A 15,465-nucleotide genomic window follows, 5' to 3' on the forward strand; every position below is an offset into this window, starting at 1 on the left:
TGGAATTCAGGCAACACTTGAAACCACACCCTCTCTGGTGTGTGCAAAAACCTCTCTGCACAGAAGCAGTCCCTGGTGTCCAAAAGGTTGGGGGGGTGGAACTGTTCTAGGGGAAGTGTACTCACAAAATGAGGGTTTTGCCTACATACTTATTAGGGCCATAATGGGCATAACTATCCATACTAATAACTAATCCATTACCAGAAGGTATCTCTTCCAATGAGTTCCTTAACCATCCCAGTGAGAACTGCTGCAAACAAATACGATGCTAGTTTTTGCTAGTTTAACAGGGATAGAATCAAGTTCACATGAAGTGTTAACACCACTTTATAGTGCGTAGCTTTATAAGGCCACACTTGGAATAGTGCATTCAGTTTTGGTCGCCGTGATGTAAAAAAGATGTTGATACTCTAGAAAGAGTGCAGCAGAGAAGAGCAACAAAGATGATTAGGGAAACTGGAGGCTAAAACATATAAAGAACAGTTGCAGGATATGTCTAGTTCAGTGCAAAGAAGGACTAGGGGAGACATGATAGCAGTGTTCCAATATTTCAGGGGTTCAAGAAGAAGGAGTCAATCTATTCGCCAAAGCACCTGAAGGTAGGACAAGAAGCAATGGATGGAAACTAATCAAGGAGAGAAGCAAGTTAGAACTAAGAAGAAATTTTCTGACAGTTAGAACAAATAATCAGTAGAACAATTTGCCTCCAGAAGTTGTGAATGCTCCAAAACTTGAAATTTTTAAGAAAAGATTGGATAACCATTTGTCTGAAATGGTATAGGTTTCCTGCCGAAGCAGGGGGTTGGACTAGAAGACCTCAGAGGTCCCTTCCAAGTCTTTAATTCTATTTAATTCTACTTTTCTTTGGACCTTCAACTTCCTTTACTTCTACACCACAATAGTTTTTAAATTAAAAAAATCAGGGCAGATCTAACTGAGACTAAATAAAATGTCTGAATTTGAACATAGCATTATCTACCTCTTTCTTAGAAAAGGGAGAAAGTTAAATTAAGTGCAACACCTGAAAGAAAGTGAGATGTGGGACTTCTCTTTAGGATCTGTGTAGCATTCATAATAAAATATGTCAAAATATTTTTTAAAATATTTCATTATATTATTGTGTTATGTTGTGTCATGTTATGTTATGTTATTGTGTATATGTCCCACAGATAATATAAACAACATTCAAAGAAATAAAATAAGGGTAGAATGCAGGATTTAACATAGCAAAATGAATAGATTAAGTTATATAAATCTGCTGATAAAGTCTGCCATGGCCTTTGTTCAGCTTATGTAGCTGCAAATAGTGTGTGCTTTGGTTTAGTAATTATTTACATCTGTGAACAAGAAAAATAAACTTGTTTATTTTTAAACAAGTAAAACAAGAAAAAACAATAAACAAGAAAAATAAACCAAACTATTTCTTTTGTTGAAATCTGTTTATTTTTACAATGCGCTATTGCAGTTCATATTGAACCAAAAGACATATACAAATATAGTTTTCTTTAAATTAAAGGCAAGAAGGAGAGCCATATTTGACAGACTTAATAAATGCCATCTAGTCAATTCTTAGGAACTGGGTAAATATAATTTTTCAAGGATAAAATTTTACTGGTCATTTAGGTCTTCCAATGATGTATTGATCATCACTGAATTAAATCCATCCATCTTGGTGCTGGTCATCCTCTTTCCTTCTCCTTTTTCAACATTATAGATTGCTCTATAAAGACCAATGTTGTTGCACAATGTGTCCAAAGTAGAATAATCTGAGCTGATTATTGTGCCTTGAATGAGAATTCTAGGTTGATTTGTTCATTGATCCATCAATTCTCTCAGCTATCCATAGTGTTCTCAGGAATCTTTTCCAAACTTCAAAAGAATCACTACTCTTCATAATCTGCTTCTTCAAAGTCCCAATTTAGCTTCCACAAATCATCACAGAAAAAAGCACTTCCTGTATGATTCTGATAGTTGTAAGTGTAGGCACAGCATGGCATGTGAATATGTTTCCTAAGAATTTAAATAGCTATTTAACAGGTGTTTGTGGCATATTTTTGACTGTTGATAGTCATTCCTAAAAGGCAGAAGACATTCACTACTTCAATGTATCAATTGTCAGTTTTGAAGCTGATTACTACTGATTGCATGTTTCCATCAGTCTGGTGCTCTTGATGTTTAATCTTAGCCCCAGTTAGTCTCACTATGCCCCTTGATTTTAGAAATCACTTGCATTTTCAATCATCAAAGTTGATGTCAGCATTCCAGAAAACCTCCACTCCAACAAATAATTCTGAGACAGGTATCTTCTCAAAAGTTCTGCTTTATTTGGGTAGTAAACTGATACATCTGGGAAATCCTGAATCTGAAACTTTTGGGTTTCCTTGCAGTAAGTAAAAAATACAAATCCACCCCCTGCACCCATCATTGCATTGCATGCCCCAATCACCATCTGTCCCAACTTGAGATGTCCCCTCACCCAGGTGCAGAATAACATGACCTTGACTTAGAAGAAGAATGCATAATAGCATTCCAAGAAATTCCCCCCTCCCATTTTCCCAGGCTCAAGAATGTGGCATTGTGGAAGCGTCTGGTGTCAATATGGCTTCCAAAGCTGACAGGAGTATCATCAAAATAATTCAGGTTATTGATGCAGGTTTTCTCCTTTAATTTTAAAACTGCTCATTTTCTTTCAATCCCAGCCATTGGTAGAGATAAAATACATTTAAAAAGCATTCAAAAGATACAATTGAAAACTAAAAATACTAGAATTCATCATCTCCAGTGGTCAGTATGGAAATAAGCAGGGATCAACACCAGATAAACAATCAAGCAGAAAGCAATTTCCAGTCAAGGAACCACCAAGGAGGAAACCACACCTACCAAATCTTGTGAACCAAACTACTGTATACAAAAGGAAACAAATCTCACACTCATTCACACTGATCAAATTACCTAGTTGGACAATGAATATCTGGAAGCAAACCACCAAGCATTCCACATTAGTACTCTGAAAGAATTTTAGGTCTTCCTCAATACATGTTGACTCATTTGTTGAGTATCATCTGACATATGGGGCGCAGAGAAACAGGGAGATGACTTTGAAGACAATAGCCAAGAACTATTTTATAAGCAAAGAAGACTGAAATATTTGGAAGAAATTCAGATTCCTCCTTGATTTATTAGGTTATAAGAAGGAAAAAAGGACAATCAGGTCTGTGAGGTTCTATAATTATATCCTCTGAAGTTTGTTTCCTGATCTGGTCTGTTCACTCAAATCTGATAGAGGCTGTCAACTGGCACTATAGGGTGAACCTCTTTACGTAGTATATTCATTCAATTTGGGGACATAGTGTTTGCCCTTTGAACATTTTTCTGGTATCCCATTTTTGACCCTGTCTTATGTCTTGGCATTTCCCAACCCTAGATAATTGGGTTTTATTCAATAAACTGGTTTAAACCAACACAACCTGGGAACTAGTTCAAAATAATAATATACCCGTTAGAACAGGGGTCCCCAACCACTGGTCCGCGGACCGGTACCGGTCCGTGGAACAAGTCCTACCGGGCCGCTGGCTTGCTGGGCGCTGCCATCTTGTTTTGATGAAAAAGTGCTTCCGGTGAGCTTTTCCGGTAGAAAGCTCACCGGAAGCACTTTTCATCAAAACAAGATGGCGGCGCCCAGCTGATGTCGATACCGGGCCGCGCCATAAAAAAGGTTGGGGATACCGGGCTGCAGCGTAAAAAAGGTTGGGGATCACTGCGTTAGAACAACTGGCAACAATGGTTCTTCCTCAGTTTTTAATTCTCATAATTTCCAATGAGCATTATAGGAATTATCTCTTATGCATCAGATTGTGCTGTAAAACTGATTCAAAGGATATTTTCAAAGATAAATAAATTATTAAATCTCTGAAAAAAGGAAGTGGATAAAGAAAAATCCATCTTGCATCATCATGAAGGACACATTCAAGAATGTGAAAGGGAACAGGATATTGCTACAATTAAACAATAAAACAAAAACTGCACCTAGCATTTCCTTCTGCTTAACAAGTGCATGAGTATTTATACCTTTACAACTTCTGGACGCAAGTTATTCCATTGATTGTTCTTTTCTATTGTCCTTGTAGCAATATAAGATGATTCTGATGCAAGAGTCACTCAGGTGAGATGGGTGGTATAGAAATGGGATGAATAAATAAATACATTTGAAAGGGTGCAGCTGTTCAAACAGGAGTATTAGAGGGTAAGCAAGGAAGGAAGAGAATGAGATCGCCATTGATTTCCCAATATCTGTGGGAGTGAAACAGTATAGAAACCAAACTTTGTGCCTCCATTCTATGACTGTCCTGTAAAGACAAACAGGAAAAGGGATTCATAAGCACACATATCCAGAGATTTTCCTGCTTTTATATAAATTTGCTTTATGTAAATTTATTAGTTTGCAATTTTGTTCCATGAATTCACTTCATATGAAAAAAGACTATTTTGTGATTTGTGTTAGTGTAGTTGATTTCACCCAAAGTCTGGAAACATATCAAGACTTCTTCCTGCCTCTCATTCATTTACTTTATTTTTTATTTATTAATTTACTTTATTCACTTTATTTATTTATTTAATTTATTTATTTCACTTACAATTTGTATAGATTCTCACATTATCAATCCAACATATATTTTATACATTATCAGTTATAAATCGTTCATTTGACTAAACTATTATTCCATTATTTTATACAGAATATTCTAAATTTTATATGAATTTATATTATGCATTCATCCAATGGTTATATATTTTTATATTCTATATCATTCTACTAGTCTTATATTATGAAATTTCCTAATATATTTCATTACCCTGTCTTTTTGTCTAACCATTGATAAAATAAATCCCATATCTTATAAAATTCTTATTCTCTAATTTCAAATGTCAGTTTACTCATTTCAGCACAAACCAGATGTATTTTTAAGAGTAAATGAACTTATATTCACAACTCAGGTTTCCCCACTCCCCATTAGCCTCATTGTCAAATGCCAGCCATTGGGCTCATTTTGCACTCAGTGTTTCATTTGCCTGTTGTTGTTACCCTTCACCAAAGAACAATTCTTTCTAAGACTGGAACGGACAAGTTGGAGACATAAAATCCACCAGTGGCCACTAGAAAGAGGTTTCATCAGACTGAAAGAACCAGCAATTAACATTAGCTTGTACATTCATCCAGGACTATAAACCATAGTTGACATGCCCCCAAATTATGATACACCTCTGAATAAGCAAAGTCTAGTAAGTTATACACTTGGTAAATTTTATTTGGCTTAAGTATAGCAGAAACTGTAAAAATCTGAAGCAGCAAAACAGTTTCTAGAGATCTCAACAGAGTTCAAGGCCAACATACATGTGACATATGTACATTCCCAACATAAATGTTACATGGTTGTGTTATGATTTTCCTACTGAGAAGCTGCTTTCCTTAAGGCTTGGCTGCAATAAAACTCAAAAAGCAAATTTTGCAATTTGTAGTGTTAGGATTTGTATAGCTTTGGGCTGTATTTGTATAATATCTTGCTTCATCCTGCTTCTGTTGACGCATAGTAAATTTTACAGGAAACCTATGAACAAAGTTTACTATACAGTAAATGCTCAACATTTCTGATTCACCTCTTCTCTTCTCTGAGGTCAAGTGATCTGTTCTTCTGTAGCCATTCAACAGGATACAATTGTTCAGCACTGCAATCTACAACCCTAGTTGCAATTATTGGGAGAAATAGCATTGCAAATTGATGTTATACCATATAGCATTGGTAAGGCCATTCTTGGAATACTGCATTCAGGTTTGATCACCACGATGTAAAAAGATGTTGAGACTCTAGAAAGAATGCATAGAGGAGCAACAAAGATGATTAGGGGATTAGAGGCTGAAACATGAAGAATGGTTGCAGGAACTGATATGTCTAGTCTAATGAAAAGAAGGACTGGGGGATACATAATAGCAGTGTTCCAATATTCAGGGGCTGTCCCAAAGAAGAGAGAGTCAAGCTATTCTCCAAAGCACCAGAGGGCAGGACAAGAAGCAATGGGTGAAAACTAATCAAGGAGAGAAGCAACTTAGAACTAAGGAGAAATTTCCTGACAGTTAAAACAATTAATCAGTGGAACAACTTGCCTCCAGAAATTGTGAATGCCCAACACTGGAAGTTTTTAAAAAGATGTTGGATAACCATTTATCTGAAGTGGTGGAAGGTTTTCTGCCTAGGCAGGGGGTTGGACTAGAAGACCGCCAAGGTCCCTTCCAACTCTGTTATTTTATTCTATTCATAGTTACAGCTTTCAGTGGAATTTATAAAGAGCATCTTACACAAACTACTTTTTTTTTTTACAAACCAGTCAAATGCATACAGCATGTTCTGAAAACATGGGATTTGGGTGAAGTGATGATTACCCAAATGTATTTCTTCCCCTTTCTATGTGGAAAGATGAGAAATGAACATGCCTTTGTCTGAATGATAATTTTTACTTTCTTCCTCAGATCAGGTGAAAAGACAGCATGATTGAAGCTGTCTCAAAGCAACTAAATATTCTAAGCATAAGATAAAAAAAAAAACCTGTGTTAGAATTAAACTTAAACATTGACATACTTTATTGCTTTGCTCTTATTCTCTTCATAGCTACCACTAACTTTCTCTTCTTCAACTATTCACTTTTCCTAAACTGTGCAATATCTATGTTATAACAATAAAATGGAAGCTGTGCTCCATAAATTGGTAATGAATGACCAAGGCTTTGTTTACACAACAGACTTAACCAGATCAATTATGAGCGGGTAGCTGCATTCTCCAAGTTATTAAGCTCGGTTAGTGTAAAACTTCACTATTATTTTGTTACATTTTAGCATCTTCACATTTCTTTGTTTTTGCTTTTTCCCCCACTGTATTGTGAAAACCCCAAAATAAATTAATTCTATAACCAAGCTCAACATGTTGAATGAATGCCATCTCTGTGAATTAGCTTAGGCAGAGACACGAGAGTTCATTCACTTCTAACTCCTCTACTTTACAATGTTTCTCCACAAAATGATGGCTGCCATGAATGCTTCCAACATATCCAGGTGTACCTACCTGCTTCCTGAGTTTCATCTGGCCAAGGAATTCTCAACCCATGTAAAGTGGCAAGAAGACATGTAAAGGAAAATTAATCAATGGAATAGTTTGGGCAACCATTTGGCATAAGATTCCTGCCTTGAGCAGAAGGTTGGATTAGAAGACTTCTGAGATGCCTTCCAGCCATCTGATTCTATGATTATAATTCAGATTTATTTCCCCAAAAGCACAGAAGAAGATTTTTAACACAGTTTTGTGAAATGACACAAGGAGTAGCTTAGCAGTTGTACTTGTACATAGAGAATGCTGTGGAGAGAATTTCCTTCTCTTAAAACATTACTGCCAAATGTCAAGACATGAAAGAAAAATATTGTAGGTGAAAAGAAACAGACAGAATGTGTTAGGAAGGCTGAGTCACAATGAACATTATTTGTCTTTCTTTCTTGTATTGCATAATTGTTTTGAAATATTTACAGGTCCTTCCTGGAACAGTTCTTGAAATTTGTTCTCAGAAGTTTGCAAATTCTACTCAAGAGAATTGCAATATGACCTCTTTCTTTCACCCAGGGTTTTTGAGGGGTTGCTTGTCTGAACTTCCTCTTTTCTCACTTTAATGTTCTCATTTGCTGGTCTGAGAATCAAGAACTAATTTAAATGGGTTTATAAAAGCATGTGTTCCACAATGTAATTTGTTCGATTTTGACACAACTTGTAGATAAAATCTAGCCACTGTGGTTTATTCAAGAACCATACTTAAAAAAACCACAACTTACCACAGACCAAGCAAACTTGATTGCCACTGTCAGAGCAAAATGTAACTTTTAGAGACTGAGAGTCCCAGTAGGAAATGCAATGCCACAACACACTCTTAAGATTTTCAGATATTTTAAGGTGATGTTTTAGGAAATCAGTGGGGTAGCTTTAGGTGAGTTCCTATGACTTAGCCCAATCCTCACAGGATTGTTGTGTGGGGAGAGAATAAGAGGATGGAATAATAGGCTTTCTTTCTTTGACATGACAGTATAGAGGCAGGCTATTATATATATATAATATATATATATATAATATAAAGCCGTCCATTTACCCGAAGCCAAGCTGCACTAAAGACCTCCATTAAAGCAACACAATGCTGCCAGCCAATCAAGATACAAAAAGAGCCAAAAAACAGACAGAAGATATTAGAGACACCAATCAAGCAGAACACAGCAAACTCCGAGACCAATAAACACAGACCAAGACTCCCAACCAATCAGGATGAAGAAAAAACCATTCTGGCACAGCAATAGGCTGCCCCAAATTCAAATCTGAAACCACTGTAAAAGTCTGACTCACAGACGGACACAATACAGAAGCCTGATGATGGCAGATGAGATTCTGCTGAAACGTTGCTACAACTTTAAAAGAACTACAATGACGTGGGAAAATACCCGAACCAAGCCGAACACCATACATGTAAGTACCCACGAAAACTTAAGAAAACATATATATATATATATATATATATATATATATATATATATATATATATATAATATATATATATTTGTAACTATGGGAGTGGGAAAATCAAGTTTAGTACTATAGAACAGCAGAGGAAATCATTCCAGAATTCACCTTCATATTATACTTACTGGAAGAATGTAGAACAACCCTATAGCCTATAGCTTTGAAAATAATCAGAAGGGATTTTAATGCTTGAGTAGATGGGCATGATTCCATGCATTTTGGTCACTTCATTTTTATTCATTTTTTTTCATTCTAACATTTTATTCCTTCATTTTTAATAATCCATTCATTCATAGGACTCTTGCTGAAGTCCTGCATTAACAGAGGAAGAGTACCAAGGTCATGTGAAGTGTTAGTACTGCTTTATACTCTACAGGTAATAATTCACTTGGAATACTGATCACCAGGATACAAAACTGGTGTTGAGACTCTAGAAAGAATGCAGCGAAGAGCACTAAAGATAATTAGGGGACTAGAGGCTGAAGCAAACAATCAATGGTTGAAGGAATTGAGTATGTCTTGTCTGATGAAGAGAACGATTAGGGATGCCAGGGTAGCATTTTAGGGAAGACAAGAGAGGGTTGTCTTATTATCTAAAACAGTGGTCCCCAACCTTTGTGCCTTGGCGGCCCAGCTGGAAGAGGAGAGAGGAACCGGCCATGCAAGTAGTGGGTTGGTACACAAGTGCAGGTGCATAGTTCAACTTACATGAGTAGGGGCCAGTATGCACATGCATACACAGGCCGCTGGACTGCAAGTTGAGCTGTGTGCACATGTGGGTGTGCGCACCTGCCCGCCAGTCACGTGAGTCGAGCTGCACATTCACATGCATGTGCCAGACCATGTCCTGGTATGAATAGGTCACAGCCTAGTAGTGGGTCATAGCCTGAGAGTTAGGGAACCTGCTCTAAAGCACCTGAGGGCAGGACAAGAAATAACAGATAGAAGCTTATCAAAGAGAGAACCAACCTAAAATTAAGAAGACTTTTTTTTGTCAGTGAGAACAATTAATCAGTAGAACAGTTTATATCTGGAAGTTGTGGGTGCTTCATCACTGGAGGTTTTCAAGAAGAAACATGGAGAGCTGCTTGTCCAGAATGATATAGGACAGTGGTTGACAAGTGGTGGTCTGTGAGAAAATTTTAATAGGGCGCAGAGAAATGTCCACCCCAAAGCAATTAATCCAGGCTGTGTGGGAACACTAGGCTGTGCTTCCCACATGGCCCGTCAACCTGCTGGCTCCCACCCTTTGACCAAGCGCAAACCTACAAAAAGCAGTGCAGCCCTCACCAAGCAGGATGAGGTAATTGTGCTGTTGCAGCAAGAGGGGGCTGGCGGCACAGGTGGACTGAAGCGGTGAAGGAGATGGCCGGAAGGTGAAGGAGTGCCGTGCTACTTGCATTTCCACAGCATTCCTGCACCTTCCAGCTCGCCTCTCCTGGATGGCCGTGGGCTGTAGGGACGGCCCAGGGCAGGAAAAGTACCGGCTGGTGGTGGTGGGACAGGGCGGAGCGGAGCGGGCAAGTCTGCACTCACCATCCAGTTCCAAGGTCCAGAATGGAGCGGGGTCAGCGGCATCAATTTTCTTGTCCCTTTTGATGCTCTGCTCTGCTGTCCCCCCATGGCCCCAGCCATCGCTGATTAGGGAAAGCACAGGAAAAGTGAGCAGAAACATAGCTCTCGCTGGGGCGAAAGAGTGGAGATCGAAAATTTAGGAACTGAGGAACTTAAGAAAATCTTATGTAGATGACCTTCCCCTAAAATCTTACTCTCCTAACCTTCTGGATGACCTTGAATTGTTGGCTTTTCACAAAGTCACTGGAGTAGAATGAGGGTGGAATCCTTTAGTACAGTTGAATGCTGATGTGGAGAAGTGCTTGTCTTTGGGATGCTGAAATTTTTAGTTATAGTTTTCTAGTTTTTTGACATTTTCAATGCTGTTTTGTGAGCTACCTATGGTTGTGGCACATACGATGGGTGGTCATATAAGTCTTTTACATAAATAATATAACATAACATAAATTTGCCTGTCAATTTGTCTCTTTTTCTCCTCCAGAAACACTGTGCTAATACCTCCCTAATAGTGAGATGTAAACCACAAGTGGTATTATGCAGAAAGGAATAAAGCGGAGATATATATTGGTACCCAATCTACATTCACTTTGTTTAGGATCAATTTTTTATCAGTTTATAGAATAAAATACAAAAATACAAACACAAATAGTATGACACAGAGGAGAAGGGAAGAAGAAGAGAGAGAGAGAAAAGGAAAAAACTTCCTATTTCTTCTGTTGCAGTAGAATAAGCCAATGGCTAGATTGACCATTTTGATCAAAGAAAAGAATATAAGTACTTTTGTTTCTACTTGGAAGCTGCTTCTGGACTTTGTTCTTGAGGTGGAAAAAAAATGAAACTTTGATTTGGGGTTTTACTGATTAGATTGATATGTCATTATAGAAATGGCTAGCTTATACTATTATGGAAAAGTAAAAAGTTGAGGTTTGATGTAATGCCTTATTCCACTCTACATTTCTAGCCCAAACTCTTAAACATGCCAGATTTCCACTTTCTCCTACTGGCAAGCAACAAAACTCCCATCTTGCCATAAGCTGATGATGCAGCAATCATTTCACCATTCCAATTGGCCTTTAGAGAGCCATAAAAGCTATAATCCATCCTGCAGGGACAACATGCTAGCCATTAACTTTCACAAAGCAAAATTATAGTATTTCCCAAAAAGATGAAACCACAGAGATGGATAATCAAGGGAAATAAAATCAAACAGATCCATAACTTCATCTGGGTGTTTTAATCATCTGGAGATCTAGAAGGACCACACTGAGTATTTCAGGAAAAAAAATCCCAGTAAGATCCTCAAGGGCTGTTTAAATGTTTTTAATTATCTAAAGGAGAAGAACTGATCCCAGCAGTTTTAAAACTTTAGAGGCAAAATCCCTAGCCCAACTTTTATGGGGTACAAGTGGACTTCCACATAATGAATTCAAGACTGTGCAGACTAAGTTTTTCTGGCCTATTCTTTGTTCTTTTAATGGGCAACTAGTTGACACAGTACTTAGACTAGAGATTGGGATACTTAAAACAGAAAGGAGAACTTGAAATGATTAGTTACTGGCTTTCCCCCTCTTCAGATGCAGTCTCAGTAGCTTTGGCAGATAAACATTTATCAAAATGGAAATGTTAAGAAAATACTGACATAAGGCTTTGGGTAAAGTTCCTTATGTCTCTAGGATATAATCACGGTAATCAGATTTTCTTTCAAAGAATCAAAGGTGTAGAACACCAAAACAAAGGGAACCCAACAACAAAATTCGGGTTAAAAATTTAACTTGAGAACAGCAAATTATAGGTAATCTTTTATTTACAATGGTAATTGAGCCTGGAATTATGCTTGCAAGTTGTGGAGGTTGTTAAAGCAAGTCACTGTGTGATTGCACCCAATTTTATGACCTTTTTTTTGCAACAGTCATTAAGCAAATGCTATGGCTTGTAACATGGCAGTTATTAAATTAAATCTTTTTGGCCAATGGATGCTTTTTGGCAGAAACTGTTAAATAAACACTAGTTTCCATCAAAAAAAAATTGCCAAAAATTGCAGTCACATGACTTTGAGACACTGCAAATGACCATAAATATAGATTGATTGCCAAACACTCAAAATGAGATCATATGATGGGGTAGAACAGCTGTCAGAAAACCAGGTGTAATTAACTTGGAGAGGTCCTTTGTAACTTGGTAGCTAAGTGACTGATTGTAAGTCAGTGACTACCTATGTTTAGGAAACTTACCTTTCCAAAGGTGTGAAGAAAATGCTACAAACAATGTTTTTCCATCTGGATTTTTTATTATGCCTTTTTAAAAAAAACTATACAACTCAAGGCAGCAAACATATCTAACACCTTAATCCTCTTCCTATTTTCCCTACAACAATAACCCTGTCAGGTGAGTTGGGTGCACTTGGCCCAAGATCATCCAGGTAACTTTCATGCCTAAAGTGGAACTAGAAATCAGCCTCCTGTTTTTTTGTAAACACCTAACCATTACACCAAATTGGTTCTATTTTTAATAGACAAAAGAACCTGCCACTGTGAATGTGGGGAAATTGGAACAATAAATTGTATTTTACTCTACTGACCTTTCTATAATAACTTGTACTTAAGATACATTGGGCCCAAACTGTTAAATTTACATTTAGATGTGAAGTACTATGTAATTCTTAGGATAGCCAAGTTTTGCATAGTTGTTGTGAAAGTGTGGCAACAGGTTGTTTACCATATCTTGGATGGAACAGATTCTTGTTAATGTCCAACTATGTTTTACAAATTTGGTTTCATCTTTGTTTTATAAAAATAGAATGTGTTATAGACTAACAGAAGAAAAGACAATCAGTTTTACAATGTGTGGCTGAATTACATCCTGCACTATACACCTTTCAGTGGAAGTTAATTTAGTCTTTCTGGGAACTGCACTATAATCTCAGGCTGCCATCCGGTGGTACTGTCAAGTTACAGTATGTTTCCATATTCCTTGGCTTTTGCTCAACTCCAGGCACACACTATATTATAGAAAAAAGTACATACATATTTTATTAATTGCTTCTACTCTAAATTGAAATTGAATGTACATCAAATAGATTTCCTGTCTACTACTCATGTATTTAAGAATTTCAAGATGTTGTTTCTGAATGCATTATCATAATAATATCCAACTTTATATCTACACGCTGGACCGTAAAAGAGATAGATGTCTTGATCTGATGCCTGAACATTGTGAAGGACTGGGTGGTATGCAGCTATCCCTTTTCTCCACAGGATGCAATCTAGAAATCCTCTAGACTAAAACTTGCTGCTAGATTAGTAGGTGAAAGTCATAGTTAAGAATGCCTTTGTCTTGGACCAGTTGCATTTTTCCTTGGCTTAGTTAGTAGACACTGACAATAGTGTCTTTATCATCTTAGATTATTTTTTATATAGCCTACCGTGGAGATATGTGAAGCAGCAACTGGTATGAAATACATTGGCTTACATGCTGACTAGAAATAATGGGTTTGGTTGAATAATACTGATTCTGTGAGAGCTGCATTTATGATTTTAGCCCTTGTTATGTTCAGGATTTTCTGCTCAATCTACCCATTTAATATATTTGGTCAGGGACAACATGTTGCAGAATCTACCCTTTTCAAAATATAAAAAGGACAAGAACATGAAAGCAAGTTTCTTTGCTTTGGAATAGCAGAATCTATGAGGCTAGGAGCTCTTTTTCTTTAGAAGAGACTACTTTCTTCCAAGACCTTTCAGTTCAAAAAGTTCTACTTGATTGTAAGAAATCACTGAGTGGGGATTGAGTTGAGCTATTCTGAGTTTTATTTTGTATTTTAGTTATCTTGATTGTAAGCTATCTAGATTCTAGCATGAATTGAGAGAAATACAAGTCTATGTTATAAACCTTGTGGATACTCAAGATAGACCTATTAGTAGAGTTGACCAACTGGAAAGATCTAGTGGGCTATGGAACTCCAATTCAGATAGATGATTATGTATTAATAAATTGTGTGAAAGTTGAGAAATGCTAAAAGAGCTTTTCCACTACTATGAAAGAAAGGACAACACTGAGGTTGGAAGGCTCCTGAAGCAGGTGGATGGAGCATAAGTTGGGTAATTATTATAGTTTTAGGTCCTATGATTATGTGGCTGAGTGTCTTGTCTAGACAGTGGTGAGGTATAGGTGGAGCTGAGTACACAAGAAGGACCTATTGTTTGGGATTATGCAATGGGGGCCAAGATCAGGATCAGGAATGGTGCAGAAACATGATATAAGCCAGGGGTCGCCAATCTTTTGGGCCTCAAGGACCACCAAATTCATTATTTTAAATCCTGTGGACCACTAATGTGAATTTTGACTGACGTGGCTTGCTGATGTTGGTGGGAGGGAGAGGCAGGGAGAGAGTGAGAGTGAGAGTGAGAGTGAGAGTGAGAGTGAGAGTGAGAGTGAGAGTGAGAGAGAGAGAGAGAGAGAGAGATCTGATCTAACCTCGGAGGGCTGGTGATGTCCTCTCTCTCTCTCTCTCTCTCTCTCTCTCTCTCTCTCACACACACACACACACACACACACACACACACACATCCCTCACACACACACATACCCTCCAAGGCAGCCACATTCCTAGCCTGCTTTTGAGTTCCGTTCTCAGAGGGAGGGGGAAAAAAGACAGATCCAATCTAACCTCAACCGCTGGTGATATTCTTTCTCTTTCTCTCTCTCCCTTTCTCTTTCTCTTTCTCTTTCTCTTCTTTCTCTCTCTACCACACACACACACACACACACACACACACACACACACACACACACACAGATCCCTCACACACCCCTACCCCCTCCAAGGAAGCCACATTCCTAGCCTGCTTTTGAGCTCAGTTCTCAGGCTTCATGAAAGGAAAGCAGCAGAAGCAGCAGAAGTCTTTCTTTCTCTCCTCCCAAACTCCACCAGAAATGAGTCTTTGCTGGTGCAGCCTCTTGGAGCAGGATGCCTTGCAGGATCCCAAAGACTCATTTCTAGCAGAGTTTGGGGGAGAGAAAGACTTTTGCTGCTTTCCTTGCATGCAGCCAAAAGCAGAAGAAAGAAGCAGAAGAAGCAACCCGGTGGCCAGACAAATTCCCCCTTCTGCTCTTTTCCCCCTCCCCTCACTACCTCATGTTGTTCTCAATGCAAGTGATGCAAGCCTTGTGTTCTCGCGAGACATGTTGGCAGCACAGCCTTGTGTCCCCCCACAACCTGGATTAATTGCTTTTGGGGGGTGCTCTGGAGGTGACATTTCTCTGCGGACCACCAACATTTTCTCATAGACCA

Source organism: Notechis scutatus, chromosome 4 (assembly GCF_049901735.1).
Source record: "Notechis scutatus isolate UNSWTSFEM ecotype Mainland chromosome 4, rNotScu1.2, whole genome shotgun sequence".
NCBI lineage: Eukaryota > Metazoa > Chordata > Lepidosauria > Squamata > Elapidae > Notechis > Notechis scutatus.